Source organism: Falco naumanni, chromosome 2 (assembly GCF_017639655.2).
Source record: "Falco naumanni isolate bFalNau1 chromosome 2, bFalNau1.pat, whole genome shotgun sequence".
Lineage (NCBI taxonomy): Eukaryota > Metazoa > Chordata > Aves > Falconiformes > Falconidae > Falco > Falco naumanni.
Genome location: NC_054055.1, coordinates 73,728,797 through 73,745,218, shown reverse-complemented (window position 1 = coordinate 73,745,218; position 16,422 = coordinate 73,728,797). Strand labels below are relative to the sequence as shown.

General features: G+C 43.0%; 1 protein-coding gene across 2 annotated transcripts in view; it reads left to right on the top strand.

The window, feature by feature from the left end:
* The window catches only part of SLC9A7 (solute carrier family 9 member A7), a 79,379-nt gene that overhangs the window by 557 nt on the left and 62,400 nt on the right, over nucleotides 1–16,422 (top strand). The gene's annotated exons all lie outside the window — the stretch shown is intronic.

The following is a 16,422-nucleotide window of genomic DNA, read 5'->3' as shown; positions in this document are numbered from 1 at the left end:
CGGGGGCGGCGGCGGGCCCGGGTGCTCGGCCGCGCCCCGCCGTGTCGCCGCGCCCCCGCCGCCTGAGGCGAGGCGAGGTGCGGTGGCGCTGCGGCCTCGCGGCCCCCTCACGGCTGGCGGGCGGCAGCGCAGGGGTAGGCCGCGCCCCGCGGGGAGGGGGAGCCCCGCCGCGCCACAGCCCGCCCGTGCCGGCGCCCCTGCAGCCCCCGCCCTCGCCGGCGCCTTTCCTCGGGCCGGGGGCGTGGAGGGGGGTGGGTACGGCCTCCCGTGCGGCGGCGGAGTGGTGTCCTGCGCGAAGGTGCGCCCTGCCGCCGTGCGCCGGGGCTGGAGCGGCCGCGCTGGCAGGGCACGGCGGCTGGGCAGCCCCCCGCCGCGGAAAGCCGCCGTGCTGGGGCGCTGCCAGCGAGCGGCGTACCGGGCCGCGCAGGTGTCGCAGCGGTGCCTTTGGGAAGCGCTATCTGGACGCCCTCGCCGTGCTGTGACACACCGTGTGAAACGGAGCGTGTTTAAACTTTCACGCTCTGGGGCTGGCTGCTGGCGTGCGGCTGTCACCGGTGCCCTGAGCCTGCTGGTTACCGGCTGGCCGCAGTGACACCCGGCGCCCTGGGCAGCGCCTACCGCTCAGCCTATGCTCACCTGGCGGAACTAGGGCTGTACCGAGCTGGGTTTGTCCTCTGCGGCCCCTCTGCCCCCGGTGGATGCGGGTGAAGGGACAGCGAACCCCGCGGCAGAAGCCGTGCTGTCCCCGCGTTGGCGGGGCGGGTGGCGCGGAGGAGCCGGGCTGTGTCGGTGCCGCTCACGGAGCCGGAGCCGGGGCCGGGCTCCGCTGCCAAGTCGCGCAGTTGCATTTTGTGCGCGCTTTGCCAGGCAGACGATAAGCACTTGCGGTGAGGAGCGGCCATCCATTTTAAAAAATGATTTGTCTGCCGGCGATTGGCTGCTGCTGCGGCGCCGGGGGCGCTTTGTCTCCTCCGTGAGTTGAATCGGTTCCTGCTGAAACACCTACCCCGTGTCGGTCAGCATCAGCACATTGAGGGTAACCACGGATGAGAAACTCGGCCCTGAAGGGGAGGGGGGGAAAAGCGAACAGTTTCCTCCCTGATGAGTACTACAGCGCTTGAGAGCTATGTGATTGCTTGCAGAACACTGGAATTTTCCTCTGCTGATGCTTCTGCTAAACCATCCCGATTTGCTCTTAGTCACCGATCTCTTTGCTGCATCGCTGTGTGTTTCACATATGCTTGTTGCTGAAAACGGACAGATTAACAGTTGGGCATATATGTTAGTTATGCACTAGTGTGGTAATGCTTAGCAGCTGAATAGTGCTCAGGAGGTGGTAGATTAACTGTATATGTGCTGGTTGGAAGAGACAGGGTAAGGTGGTATTGAAAGTGTTGTTTAGGTATTACCCTGGTGTTGTCACCTTCAGAAAGTTCATTTGTGTCGTGACCATTTCAGTGATTTAGGTGGCTTAGTTTATGGTGGAAATCTTGTGTATGTGGGAGTGCTACTGTATGCAATACAAGTACCAGAGCATCAAGGGCATTTGGGTATGCATTTTGATAAGCTGTGTGGGAAACAAGAATTTGTTCAACTGCACAACTTCTGCTGCCTCTCATTAAACTCAAATTAGTTGACTCTAATACCAGTTCCTGATCCATTGAATGGATGCTATGTTCTCAATTTGACATAAAAGTGCTAAAATTGTGTATTAGGAAAAGCACTATACTCTATCCCTTTCCACCCCACAGGCAGCACTGCCAAAAGAATGATTGGCTCAAGCCATTGCATGTTCTTGGTGTGCTCTTGCTTAAATAATTTTGTTTTCATAAATCATTCCTCAATACACTCACCTTCTAAATTAACCCCTTTAGTATACCAAAAATGTGCTCTTCTCCCTCCCGAACAAACTGACTCTTGCTGTGTCATGTTGAACATCTGAGGAAACATGTTTAGTGAGTTCAGTTTCTTTCTAGCCTGGTTAGCCTTCATGCTAGTAAAGCTCTGCTGAGACCTGGCTTCACTTAGGCATTTTGCAGACTTTCTTTAGATCAAAGAAAACAACATAGCAAGTGTCATGGTAACTGTCTGCTATACTTCTGATAGCCAGGCTTTATTCTTCAAATAGGGAGTTTCTCCTCTTCCTTCTTTGTCACTTAAAGGATAACAGTTAAATGGAGAGATGGCTTTCTATTTTGCTGATAACTTGGTATCTAGGAAATGCACTTTTTTCAAACTAGGTATGTGTTTGATCAGTCTGACTTAAACACAAAATCATAACGCAATATTTCAACCAAAGAGTTTGTGGTCCTAAAAACATAAGTGTCTAGCATGAAACAGTTCTGAGTATCTAGGTGCTCTCTTAAAGATGTATTTCATAACATGCTCTTGGTGTAGGCTCCAAACTCTGCATGCTAGGTAAATTTCACATGGTTTTATGGTCAAGTCTACAGCACTTCCACTATTTGCACTCAGTTTTTCTAATGGAAGAATCAAAGTGTTTCTATCACAGCAGTTTTCAATGCTACCTGAGGAGGTGGCTTTCATTTACAGGAGAAATAAGCTAGCACTTCAGTGATGATTATTTTTTATCATGGAGACAGTGACCTGGGAAAAACTGGTTTATTGCACCTAAAACCCCTCCAAAACCGTTGGTTTCAAAGTGATGAATCTTTAGATGATTGCATTGGATCAAATACATATTTGACCTGAGCTGGTTAGAACTGTGGGTCTTGATGGCTGCTTGCTGCTTTTGCTCTTTAAGAAGAGGTAGTGGAGCTGGGTTTCTCTCTGGTTTGGTTTGGTGGTTGTTGTTTTTTTTTAATCTAGCCGTGCTAATTTACAGTAATGTATGATGGGACCTCTTTCCTTGAGTTGTGGTAGGCACTGGGTGGCATGACAGTGGCTTGAAATGGTGAGCAGAGAAGCTGCCTCCAGGCAGAGCTTTAACCAGCATCCAGGTTTACTGTGTTTTATATAACCATCATGCTAGCTGCTTTGGTTGAAGTTAAAAAGTAATTGAAATCATTGTGGAGTCTTCCTGTGTTTATTATTTCCTGTGTTGTCACTGTCTCTTCAACAGAGTCACTGCTCGTCTGTCTGTATTATTCTGGTGTGTTAAATGTCTTTCTCTGGAAACGTCTGTTAACATGTGAAATAATGTGGAGTTTACATGAGCATTTAATGACTTTCAGTGCTGCTTTTTTTTGTTTTTGTGGTGTGCAACTTAAAATCATGCTTTTAATGAATCAGTATGAAAGTCACAGACTTCAGCAGTACATACTACTGGCAGCTGCGTACATGAAAGTGGAAGCAACCTAACTTCTTTGAGTGTCTTAAAGTACCTTGTGCCTAAAGCCTCAGGTTCAGGCGCAATGCTGATTTGAATTGATGATTCACTGTGCCATAGCACTGTGATTACCCACCCGCCATTCCACAAAGTGCATTTGGCTTGCCAAGTGCTAAACACAATTGAATTTTGGTCTTGAAACTTAAACAAGGGTGTTGCTCTGTGAAAGCTGAATACCTGCAGAGGTTCTGCAGCTCCTCTGAGGGGAAAAGAAAAATCTAAAAACCAAACAACAAAACCGACAACCAAACTTTGGTGGCACGCATATTCCAACTTGTGATAGCGATCATGATGCTCTCTTTTCTTTGTGCTGGTCTGAATCCCAAATGTTACATGTTGAGATGTTTTTTCCTGAGGAGGTTTAACTGTGTTTGGCGGGTTTCTCCACTCCCTGTTGGGGAGCATCCCCATGTGTTAGGGAGCCACAGGACATGGACCATTCACCTTGAGAGTTTAAGGATGGCAAATGACAGTGGCTCCCTAGCACTCTGCTTTTTAGGAAGCAGCTATTTGGATGTGTGGATATGTCCCAGCAGCTCCAGTGGTATCACTCCCATTAGGCAGTTAGTCCCCATGAGTGATAATTTGGGTAACTGTCAACCCACACATCAGCACAGGTGTTCGTCCTACCAGGTACCTTCTTAACTGTAGAGTTGTTCCAGAGCTGACTGGAGGCCACACATGGTAGCACGGCAGGTAAAAGTAAGAGCAGAACTGGACTTGGGTAGAGAGAAAGAATAACAATATATGAAAAGGCATATAAAACCTCTTTTACTTTTTGTGGATCAGAAATCCAAGGTGAGAGGTAAATGTTCAGGATAAAACAATCAAATTTGTTCTGAAATACTCTGTATCAGACTAAGTTTCTGAATCCATGGAGCAGATACAGAAAAGGCTTATTTTTAGCTTATCTGGCTGCAGTACTCTCTTACGGTTCTAGTCTCCACATGTGCTAGAGATGATATAAATAATGGCAGTTTTGGTATTTAGTAAGCCACTTTCACATAAGCATTCTAATACTAGATTTAGGAGTATAACTCTGAGTATCCAGTTTTGAGAACATTATTCTTTCTCTGGCAACCTGCTTGTTCTTCCTGGATATTTTTTTAAGTAGCTTGGTTACAGGCTTTCAAAGTGAATCTTTCTCAGTTTGTTGGCGTTCAGGACATTTTAATTATATTGAAAATCTTGTCTGTAAACTTGCTTTGTGGCCTGCAACTGCATGGAACTTACAATTTTATCTTGTGAGAGATTTTGGAAGACATGCTATATCTTTGTAATTAACCTACCTGTATTTCAGATTTGCTCTTCGGGGTGGGGGGTGTAGCTGGATGGTTTATAAATTGTTAATGGTTCTGAAATGTCTTTGGAGTACAATTTGGCTGTAGTTCTCAGAGCACTGATTTTGTGTAGGACTTCTTTTGGTGGTTGGGTTTTTGATGTGGTGGGTTTTTGGTTTGGGTTTTTTTTTTGAGGGAGGGCAGTGGTTTTAGTAGCAATAAAGATAAATTAGTTCATTTTTATTTAACTTCAGCTTCATGAGATATTCTATCAAATGGGCACCAGAATACCCTTCTGATCACCAGAATGAGCCAAAGAAGAGAGAAATGTCAGTCCCGGATTTCCTGTATGTGAGGAAGCCTTTGGTGACATAACTGGCTGTTAAAGCTGGTACTGCTCTACAACACTACGTGGTTGTAGGAACCGGGCAGAGGCTGAAGGGGAAGGTGTTCCTTTGCATGTACTATAATTCTCATCTGAATTAGAAAGTTTTCACAAACAGATGCCAGTTCTGTAATAACGAACAGCTTGCACACGCGCTTGCCTTCTGCTCCTGCGTGCGTGCTCAGTGACTGTTTGTGTTGATAGGAGAATGCTGAACTGAGGGTAGGTAACCTATCTGGTGTGCAAGCTTGTGGTCAGACAGTGAGGTGGTCCTGCAGTGTATGACAGATTAGCGTTGCTCTTGTCTGGGCCCTGTAGGAGCTTGAGATTTTCCTTTTCATTTCAGAAGGTTTGTTTTGCAACCATTTCCAATTTTTCTTTGCTACCTTACAATAGAAATATGACTTTAAACAGGTCCTTCAATGAATCTTCCTGAAACAACACAAGGACTGAGCTTCTCTGTAGATGCAGAGTGTCTGCAGCTACTCCAGTAGCTTCTGCTTTTGATGCAGGTAAGAAAACAGAAGGGGATGCTGAGGGAGTGTATAAAAGCTTTCAAGTCCTATAGGATGCCAGAGCTGCTTCCCAGGTACTGATGGTGTTCCCATCTCAGTGCTGCTCTACTTAGTCATTGGAGCTCTGTGTAGTTTTGGGAGGAGGTAGATGGGACGAATCAGGTCTGGGTTTTCAGCTGTCCCCTTTCCGTTTGGTAAGTTAGGCCTTTGTTTTATGGATGATCATGGAAGGGTAATAGGGAGCACTTCCTTGGCTGTGGTGACAACTGGCATGTAATCTTATCTCTTGAGTTTCACAATACTGCATTGGCTTATACCTTATGCAAAACAGAATGAACAATTCAGATAGTGTTCTTTCCAATACTTAATTAAAAAAAGTTATGCTGGACTGAAATGATTCTAGCTGTGCCTTCTATTGCAGTATGTCTTTTATAGACCTTTATCACTTTCTGTGCTATAGAAAGATTAAAGCATCTTAACACTGAAATCACCTTCACCCAAAGCAATTACCCACACAGCAGTAAGTGCCTCTGGTTCATCTAGACAACTGGTCCTGAGCAGCATTTAGGTGCAGGAGTGCAACCTGTGAAATGTATTCCTAAACTACTGCATGTCCTGGGCTCACTAACAGACGTGAAACTCTAAACTTCTGCTGCGTAGGCTCCCAGCACAACTGGAAACAAGTATAAGCATTACCTCTGATGTGGTGAGGCCCAAACTCTCCCTTGTCAGGGCACTGGCCTTGCCTCCAAACTGGGATGGTGTTCTGTAGCACACACAAATAGCTCTGGAAGCAGGGATGGGGAAGCTCGATTCCCTGTGACAGAAGTGTCACAGTTCAGCTAGTTGTGCTCCTCTTGTGTCCTCTGTCCCCACAAACCTCAATTTGTGGGTGCATAACAGCCCTTTTCCCCCATCCTTCCTTCTGGAAGTCCCTTTACTGACCTATTCTGTAGAGCAGCTCAAGATGACATCTTGAGGAGCTGGTTGAAAACTTTCCCTTGCGTCTGGTAGGGAGATATTTTCAACACCATGCCCTGCTATCTGAACCACCATTCTCTCCATTAGGTAGAGGTGGCAATATCTACCCCCCACTGATCTAGAAACCAGAAATCTGAAGCAGGGGCCACAGGTCAACCATGATTAGGGGGAAAAAAAAAAAAGAAAAAAAGATAATCCTCAGAGCTATGGTGTGCTATAGGACACGTGCTGCAGTCCAGAACTATGTATCTTGGCCTGTTAGGAGCTAGAAGCAAAAAATAGATTGCAGTTCCTGTCTAGCCCTTTAACAGGTGCTGGGTACCATGGATGCTCTTTCCTTGCTCATTTGCTGACTGCTGTGAGTCCAGCGTCCGGCACTGCGCTGTTGAACTGTCCCTGTGTGTTCAGGAGACAGCCTCAGTATTTAATTCAAGCCTATTGTTTCTACTCTGAGAAGCCAGAAATACCACCTTGTAGGCTTAGTTTTTTCATTATTTTTTTTTCAACAGTCCTTATTTGTGACTCAGGATTACTGCTTTATTCCCATTTGATACTGAATATAGCCTTTCTCCCCCTGCTTTAGACTAAATGATGCCTATATTGAAAGAATGCGATACAATTTTTTCAGGATATTTCTCTTGAAGAGGTTTTCATGTTGTAAAAAATACACAGTTGTTCTCAGCAGATCAAATCTTTTCTGTGTCTACAGAGATGGATTTGAGATAAATTACCCACTGCAGTACCTCCCATTAAAAAGCACTTCAGCCTGCAATTAACCGAATGGGAAGGGAGAAAAGAGAAATGGTATGAAACGGCCTTCGAAAGCTGTGGTGGAAGAAGCTGGTTTGCGTTGGGTTGTTTGTTGTTTTTTTTTTTTTATCAAGGAGAAATAGTTGAATTCTCCCTCTCAATTAGAGTAGAGGAGATGGACTGTTCTTAGCCGATGGAGGTGTGTGGTTTCTGTGCTTGCTTCCTGGCTTCAGTATTTCATGTTCATTTTCAAAGGCTGGGTTTAAGCTCTGCATTTCTCTTGATACAGCTGTATGTGTGAGCAATGATGGAAAAAGTTTGTACTTGGTAGGTCTACCCTGGCAAAGCTCTTGTAGGTGCAGCACTGCTGCCAGGAGGTGTCTGTGGGCTTGCCTACACCACTACGCAGGATGGTCCAGCAATGGGGTAGCTGTCCTGCCCCTAATGCCATGCTTGCAGATCTGCTGTAGTCTGGGCTACTTCTCCATAGCTGTCATTTTCTCTGCTTGTAGGTTGTTGTGGCTTTTTTCTAAGAAGAAAATTAATTCTAGGCCAGCTGAAATCAGGATGTAGGTGTGGGGTTGGTTTTTTTTTTTTTATTATTCCAAAATGCCCCTGTCCTGTTGAAATAGGTCTGTAGCAAATGGTTTTAAAGGCAGCTGGATGTCACTGAAATACCTGGTGCAAGCTTTAAGTGCACATAATGAATGTATTATTAGTTCCTCCTCTGTTACCTTGTAAGCCCCTTGGAGGGGGCACTTTGAACAGCAGAGCTGTGGGTCTGATGGACACCTGGGTTTGCTGGCTTTGTGAAAATGTTTAAGTAAATTATGCTTATTCCAAATGCTGTGCTTCTCCATAGTTGTTTTGACTTCTCACTTATGCTTAAAAAAAATAATTAGTACTGAGGAGGTTTGTGGTTTTTTTTTTAAAGTAGCTGCTCTCTGACTTGTTCTGCTTTTTTGTTATGAAGTTGGGGGACTATTCTTAACAAAAAAACCACAAGGGTGGAAACAAAGGAGCATGTATAAATGTATTCTAAAATGCAATTAACATGTCTGTATAAGATGACAGTCTTCAATGTGCTGTGTGTGGATGTGCAGTGTATGCACCTGCAACTCTTATGGTTGGTAGCTAGCTGAAGAGAAAGCTGGCTTGGTGTCCCCTGTGTGTGAGATTTGTTCCTGTGTCAGCTCTGCAGCAGGGCAGGCTGTGGCCGTGATTAGTGCCAACGCAATGGGAGGGTAGTCATTGCTTCTGAGGCTTGGATGCTATGCCATTAGTTCAAGAATTGGATTAAGTATGAAAACTGATGTTAACCTTTTGCCATTGCTTTGAATATGAGATACTAATAGAAAGATCTTGTAACTGGTGATAGTTTAAAAATATCAAGTATCCCACACGGATATGACTAGCTTCTGATTTGTCGTCTTTGAGTCCATTAGAATGGATACTCTGTTTCCACACTAATTCTGAGAAATTATTTTTTCCCCACTTAATGCTTGATATCAAGTCCTTCAGTAGTGAAAGGGGACCTGCATTTAAAGTGTCATATACCTCTCTGCTATTGTTTTTACTGCTGCACAATCCTTCCTATTTGCTCTTTCCTTCATGTCAGATTTCATTGTGCTGACTGATTGTGTAATAAGCTTTCTCCTGGGAATAGTTTCCTTATCCATGAGACAGCTTGACTGTTCTTCCTTAAATCGCTGCCTTAGTGAGTGAATTGTTAGTGTTTAGCTGCAGAATTTGCCCTTTCTTGCACCTGAGGAGCTTGCTTTATAGCCTTTGCTGAACGTGCAAGTCACCTGCTATGGAGTTGGACACTTGCCCCATCCAAAAATCTGCTGAGGCTGGAGATCACATTTACATTCCCTGTATATCCAGTACTGTTATTTGCAGTCTTAGGATCTGGCTGTTTTTGTAGTTGAGTTACAAATTGTACTTCTATATACTGTAAAGTACTAAAAAAAACCTAAAAAAAATTACATTTGGAGAAGTAGAGGCTTCTTCTGGGCATGTTTGAAAGTGATCAGGTTGGCTTTTTCATATAAAGACAATCATGAAAGACCTAGCTAGATTCTACCTGATTGGTACTGTATTTGCTTGTCTGTGTATAAGCAGTGAAGTTGATAACCTAAAGTATTTGAGAGAGAATACAATTCATGCTTTGTGTTTATTGGGAGATACCATATTTAAACTTGTTATTCTTGGCCTGAAATAGCAACTTATTTCAGCTGGCTTTTAGCTTTGCTGTGTAATTGACTCTTTCTAAGCAGCCTTTAGAAGCTGGACTCAATAGAGGAGTTTGAACTGGCAAACAGAGAGCTCCTTGGCTAGTCGGGAGGGATGTACCACCTGCGGTGGAAGAGGGGCATTCATGGGAGATGTGACGCAGCGCATGGAGTTGGCATCACCTCCTACACTGCAGTTCTGTAGCTGCTGGAAAATACAGGAATAAGCACGGAGGAAGAAAACTAGTGTAAAGGCTTATTCCTGTTGTGCAAGTGCCACCTGATTGATTCCTCCTGGGTTATCTTTTGATATTCTAGTTGAATATTATGTAATGTTATATATTAAGAGCAGAGGAGGGTGACTGTATGTGACCTTCTACAGACATGTCTGACAAGGTTGTCTGTAGCATCCTTTCCTGGCTCACAGAATTGAAGTGGGCACTTCTGCTTGTTTAGCTTGTCTTGAAGCTTTATACTTTAGCAGTTGTGGCTGCTGCGCAGCATAAGAGGTATGGTTTTGTCATACCTATCTGCAATACTGGTGTCTTGCAGGGAGCATATTCCCACCAGACACTGTTTACAGTGTCATTCTTGGGAAGAGGTGAGTATTTTGAAGGTGTGATGATGTGAGTGAAGTAGCCTTAATGCTGGAATAGACTTTCATATGGGCAACTGAGTGTCACTACCGTGTTTCAGCCTAATCACTATTGCTTTCCATCTCTCTGTGGCAGTATATCTAATTTGGCAAATTTTGTTCATGAAGCTTTTTATCTCTAGAAAATATTAACCTTTTTTCAACCATGTTCACAATGTGTTTACCTGCTCAGCCCCAGACGCATTCTTCAGACTTCAGGAGCTTGAATGGAAATGTTGTGTTTCTCTACCAGATTTAATATTTCTCTGAAGTTCTGACTTACCAAGTTCTCAGGGAGTTTGCTACTCCCAAGTCTGTCCTTTTGGGAAGAAGGAGCCTCCTTAGAACACAGACTTCTTTGGCTTCCAAAAAATCAAGTGGGTGATCATCCTCCTAATGAACTCTTACAGAGATTCATGGACATAAAATCTTCTCCTCAGCTCTCCATGGCTGAAGAGTTAGTGAGTGATTTTCTAATGACGACCTGCTTGTTAAGCTGCAGTGACTAAATATAATTGCAGCATACTCAGTTTTTACGTTTGCCTGTATGAAACAGAAATGTCAACATAGATATCTTGGTGACACCTAGTACTTGATTATGTCCCCCTTCCCCTCAGGGAACCGTAAAAAGAGTTTGTTGCTCTTGTTGGAAAGTGCTTGAGTGCATTTATTTCAACATTTTCAGCTTTGGACCCTCATGGTTTTGGGATCTCTTCCAAAATGTAAAACATGGGACAGTTACACTTCTCGTTCTTTGTACTTCAGACATTAAACACTTAATCTCTTTGCATCAGGTGCTTATGATGTCAGGAGTGTTTTGTCAACAATAATCAGGGATAGGGGAAACTTTGCGTTACATTTTGTCTGTACATATGACAGAGCCCTTCTCCCCTCTCCTAGAGACTGGAAGGTAGGGGCAGGAGGTGTGAGCACAATCTACTTTGTTTTTATGAACGCTTTTTTTTTTTAGCCTGTTGAAGCTAAGGTCCCGCCCACCCATCAGGACCTCAATCTTTTAGGTACTGCTTAAACTTATAGTTATGTCCTTAAAAGCAAAACCAGACAAACAAATTAAAAAACTGCCTCTGAAGCATTTGGGTTGCTACCCTCACTGGGCAAAGTCATAAGTTGTCTCTTCTTCTCTGTTACCAGACCACATGCTGTTTTTCTGCGTTAGATGCTACCTGTTCCACAGCTCCGAGAGAAACTAGACTTCCCCAGAAATTTGGAGGATGGAAAGGAGGCTACCAGAATTCATATAGATACCCTCTTACGTGCGGGTGAGGGGTCTCCCTTACTTCATATGTGAGGTGTTGATACAGATAAATCTTGCACTCCAGTGGTTCCTGTGGGTTTGAGTATTCTTTTCGGGTTTTGTCTTTTAGCTCTCCTGAAAGAAGTACTTTACTTTTTCTGTGAGAATCACCTAAAATTCCTTCCTTGTTTTTTCTCTGCTTCTCTCCAAGGTGCATCAGAATGGTTGAAATAACTTGTCATATTTGTCGTCTTCTTGCTGCTGCAGTCTTCTCCATTATTTAGGCAGGTTCCCTGAGCACTGCTGAAATTACCTGTACCTTGTCTTCACCTGTGAGCAATTTAAGCTGTGCAGGTTCTTTCTAGGTAACATATATGGAAGATATGAATGCTTATCTCTCTTTACACACCCACAGTCCAGGCTTTCATTGCAACATTGATTCCTTTAACATTCTGCTTCTCAAGGCATGTGAGAAGTATTGCATTCAGATTAAACTTTTGCTGTTTGTTATAAGTAACTCTTCCCTCAGCCCTCTCCTGCTTTGTTGCTGTGTTCTCAGCTGTCCTCCTGGTTCTGTGGGTATCGGTTTAGATTTTATTTTTTTTTTAATTAATGCTATATGAATTGGTGGTTTTGTGAAGTGAAAGGTAAAGATGCCACTGTCTCTAGGAATACTTAATTATAAAAAGAATTAAAGTAACATTGTTTAAATTGCTAATAGGCCTTGTCAAAAGCAAGATTTACTTTTCAGTCCCTGGGCTTCCAAAGAAGGCTTAAAGTTTTACTCATGGGCTAAGTACAGATTGTTCCGCTATAAGAAGAAAGTTTGGACCACTGATGACTATTTACTACCAGGACTATGTTACAGCATTTTCTTGAAATGGTAACTGAGGAAATTTGAGTTAATCTGTAACACTGATATAATGAGTTTGTAAAAAATAGTCTTTTAGTGAATCTAATCTTCTGAGATTTTCAGAACCCTTAATTACAGAAAATGGCAATACTTAAGAACAAAAGTTGGCAGCTTTTGTAATGATGGCAAAGTGCCAGAACCCAAATGATGCAATATCTGCATGGTGTTTTCTGAATGCTGGGATCCTTGAACTGGTCACATTTCTGTGCACGTGTGTGCACCCACATACAACATGCACGCCTCAGAGCTGAAATACTGGCTTTCCAGAATAGCCTGTTCTTGTGTAATACTCTGTATCTGAGCATGGGAACAGTTTTCTGATGCTTCACTTGATTTGAAACAGTATTTCCTTGCATTCCATTTAGTATAGAAAATGCACCATTTCACATGTGGAAATGGTAATTTTTTTCTAATGACATCACAGAAACTTGTGAACTAAAGAAATTTAGGTGCCCCCTTTCTATTGTCCTGAAATATGACCTGACATGAAATATGTTCAATGGAGAACATAAAAGGTCTGTGGATCATATGTCGAAATAAATACATGGCCAATGGCAATCTGATGCATCTTAAGTAATTATTAAGTGTACTTTTAAATTTGACAATTCTCACTATAGGTGTTTACCATTACATTGTATTTGCCTTACTGGCTGAGAAACTCAAAACAGCTGCTCATTGACAAATACGGATTTGTGAGACGTTTCTTAGCAGGAAGGGGTTTTGCGTGGTTCAGAGGCACTGGGCTAGTGTGAGCAGGGGGTGTTCTGGGGCTGTTAAAAGGGGTTGGGAAGACCTTACTGATTCCTGTTAACAGCTGTTTGCCAGAGGTCCATTCCATAATGCTGGGCTTCAAAGTTAAGGAGAATTCAATTGAAATCAATATCCTATTTATAAAATATCTTGGAAAAAAGCTCACTATCATGCTGTAATGTGAACTGACCAAGTTCAGTGGGCTTGGGGTTACAGCTGGGATGTCACATTTGCAGGACACGTTCTGCTACAAGTGGCTGTATTGACCAGGAAAATCTACCTATGACTTGGGGTTTGATGTGCTTGAGTATCAAGTGATTTTGTTGTAAGCTTCAGTGAAGAAATCAGCCAGTACTGAAGAAGTTGCAGAACAAATGGCTGGGGTAACAGGTATCCCAAGGAGAAATGCTTGGCTGAATTGTGTCTGTGGAGAGAGATTTAGCCAAGGAGAAAGACAGTCAAGCTTATTGAAATGGGTTGAGAGGCTGACTGTGGATGTAATAATGACTAAAATACTATGACAGAAGTATTCTGGAGGGATATGATTTATTTTTTTTTTTTCAGGGGTGACAACAATATCTGAAACCAGAAGTTTTCTGCAAGGAATAAAAAGATTCTGATTACTGGTCTGAGCTTTTCATTGCTATTTGGCAGACCTTTCTACATAGTCTGTGGGTCACAGTCCAGTAACCTCAAGTCTCTGAGGTGATAAATAGGAAATCCTGAAAAAGAACACTTTCCCTCAGGAACTTAACTGGGGAGGGTGTTTCTTGCTGCAGCTGGGGTTAGTCTGTTGTTGTGGCATACATTCTCAGAAGTCGATGTCAGCTGCACCATCTCTGAACTGCTAAAACTATATTGCTGAGCCCATAAATGTGTTTTTAGTTGTGCATTTACACTGCTGCTTTTTTCTTTGTACTCCTACTTGTTCAGCACATGTGAAGGGATGATATGATAGCAGGGAGCAGGGGAGCGTTTGGGCCAGTGCTCCTTGTCGGACTATCATCAGTTAGGATGCAGTTTCTCTCAATACCTGTGTATATGGGATGGATAAAGAAAGTTATGTATATACAGCTCCATGAAATACCATGTTAGCATCCAAGCATTGTAAAGCCATACTTTTTGCCACTTGAAGATGGAAAATTAGTACTGCATCTGAAGCACCCAACAGAAAAGGCTTGCTCAAGGCTGCTCAGGAAACTCACTGTGGAACTTGGATCGTAAGCTGTGATTCTGTCCTTAGTGATTTCCACCAGTATCATGTCGTCTCTCTGCGGGGGGAAAGCAGAACCCTCTGCTCTGAAGCAGTTGATGCTGTGCATGCTCTTTGCTCCTGTAATGATTGTATAGGGCCCAAACTAAACATGATTTGACTTTGCATATCTCAGCTGTGCCTGTAACATGTCCGTTATTTTTGCTTTATAGCAGCCGTGCAAAGCAGGCAGTCTGCTGTGTGCCTGACCGAGCTGTGAGTGCTAGAGAGCGTGTGGGTGCTGGAGTGCCCCTTCCCCATTGTTGAGTTCTAACCTGGCACAAAGGTGTGTGAGTGGCTTCTTGTGCCTTTTTTCTAGGTAACAGTTATAAGGAGACCTGATTTTATTTATTATTTGTTTTTTTTGGATGGGTGTCTGAGTATTGGCAAAATGGTTAACTGGGGGTGGGTGTGTCTTGGACTTTTTGTGGGTTTTTTGATGTTTGTCATGATTGTCTTAGTATTGGGTATTGTGTGCATTACTCATCTCATAGGATCCGCTTAGTCCTTTACTTCAGCTTGATTCAATGCAAGATTTTTAGTTACTGTTGTGATCAGAGGATTGTGGGACTTAGACTTCTGGAAAAGATGATCTTCTGCTTAGAGAGTAACCAAAGCTGAAACCAGTGCTCAAAGCAAATATTTTAGTAGTACCCAGTCATTATGCTGGTTTCTGAATGTAGAGATTTTATACATTTCATGATGTTACTTGCCAGATTTTTTTAATTGTTATATTTGTGGTCTAAAACTTGGCTGACTGCAGTCTGAGGAGTGTGTTCTCAATGATCTGGCAGTTCAGTCTGTCTGCATTTAGCATGAGTAATAGGGCACACACCTTTTGTCTGTGTTTTGTTGTTAAAACCATCCAGAAGATGACTCTTTCTCCTGCACCTATCTGGATCTCAACTTGAAATGTTATGGTGACAATGATAATGCTGTACTTGCCCTCAAAGTTGTTCTCTTCCAGAAGGAAATGATAGGCTAAATAGTCTGCTTGCTTCCTTATGATGATTAACTCTGATCTTGTATACCTGTGGGCCTAATAGCTAGGTAATGCTTTACTGTAAGAAGCAATTATCCAATTTGCTTTTCCATTTATTTTTGCTTAACCTGCTCATGTTTCATAACAAGTGTTTTTGCTTAAATTGATACAGCTTGTTAAAAGCTTTAAAAAATGCAATGGATGTGTATATACTGGGTTGTATTATCTGTTGTGTAATTTGTTTTTAGAATTTGGAAGACAGTTTTTCACTCACACTGGGTTGTAGCAAAAGCACCTTGCAGCTGGTTTGCCTGCTGCTGAGGGAAAGGCTTGCTGAAGAGGTAAGTCTCTTGAGGTCCTTAGCGTGAATAGGCATTGCAGCAGTAATTTTTCTTTTCTCAAGAACTACTTTAATTGTTACAGCTTCAGAACATATCATTGTCAGGAGCTGACATGAACATACTTTCTGTACAGAAGCAGCAGAATGCCTCACAGTGCCTGCCACAGCATTTCAGCTCATTTTATTTTTGTCATTCCTTCTTTCTGTGAGCTTTTGATCCCTAGACACAAAGGAGTGGGGAAAGGTAGTCTTTCTGTGTATTTGGGAGGGAGGGTGCTGTGAAACAACTTTGTACAAAAACACTGCAGGCTGTGAAATAACTGCATTTGAATGATGTAGTGCTTCGTAAACCCTTTTTGACTCAGTTTCCACCATTTTCCTGTTTTGTTTTGAAGAGTGTATGTTTTCTAGCTGGCCATTGTACAGATCAGCAAATCTTCAGTGCATGCTCAGAAAGCTTGGATTTTCTTTGGATGGATTTTCATTATGGCCCTGTTGCTGTTATTTACAATCTAAAAGAAAGCTTCCATTCATAAGGATTACTGCATCTGCGAAGGATGAAGAATAAGCGGGGATGATGAACTCCAGCGGTCGTGAATGGATAGATTGTCCCTGGCATTCGTTCAGTTGTCAGTATATTGTGAAGTATTTGGGCTGGAAAAAAATGTTAGCTTTGGGTAACATACTTGTTTTATTAAAAGCACAGTAAAGTACTCGGAGAGAGTGTATTCTAAGACAGCACGTGATGTACTAGTGTATCTTTCTTCTGAAGCGTGATTGATTGATTAATTTCTCACTAAAA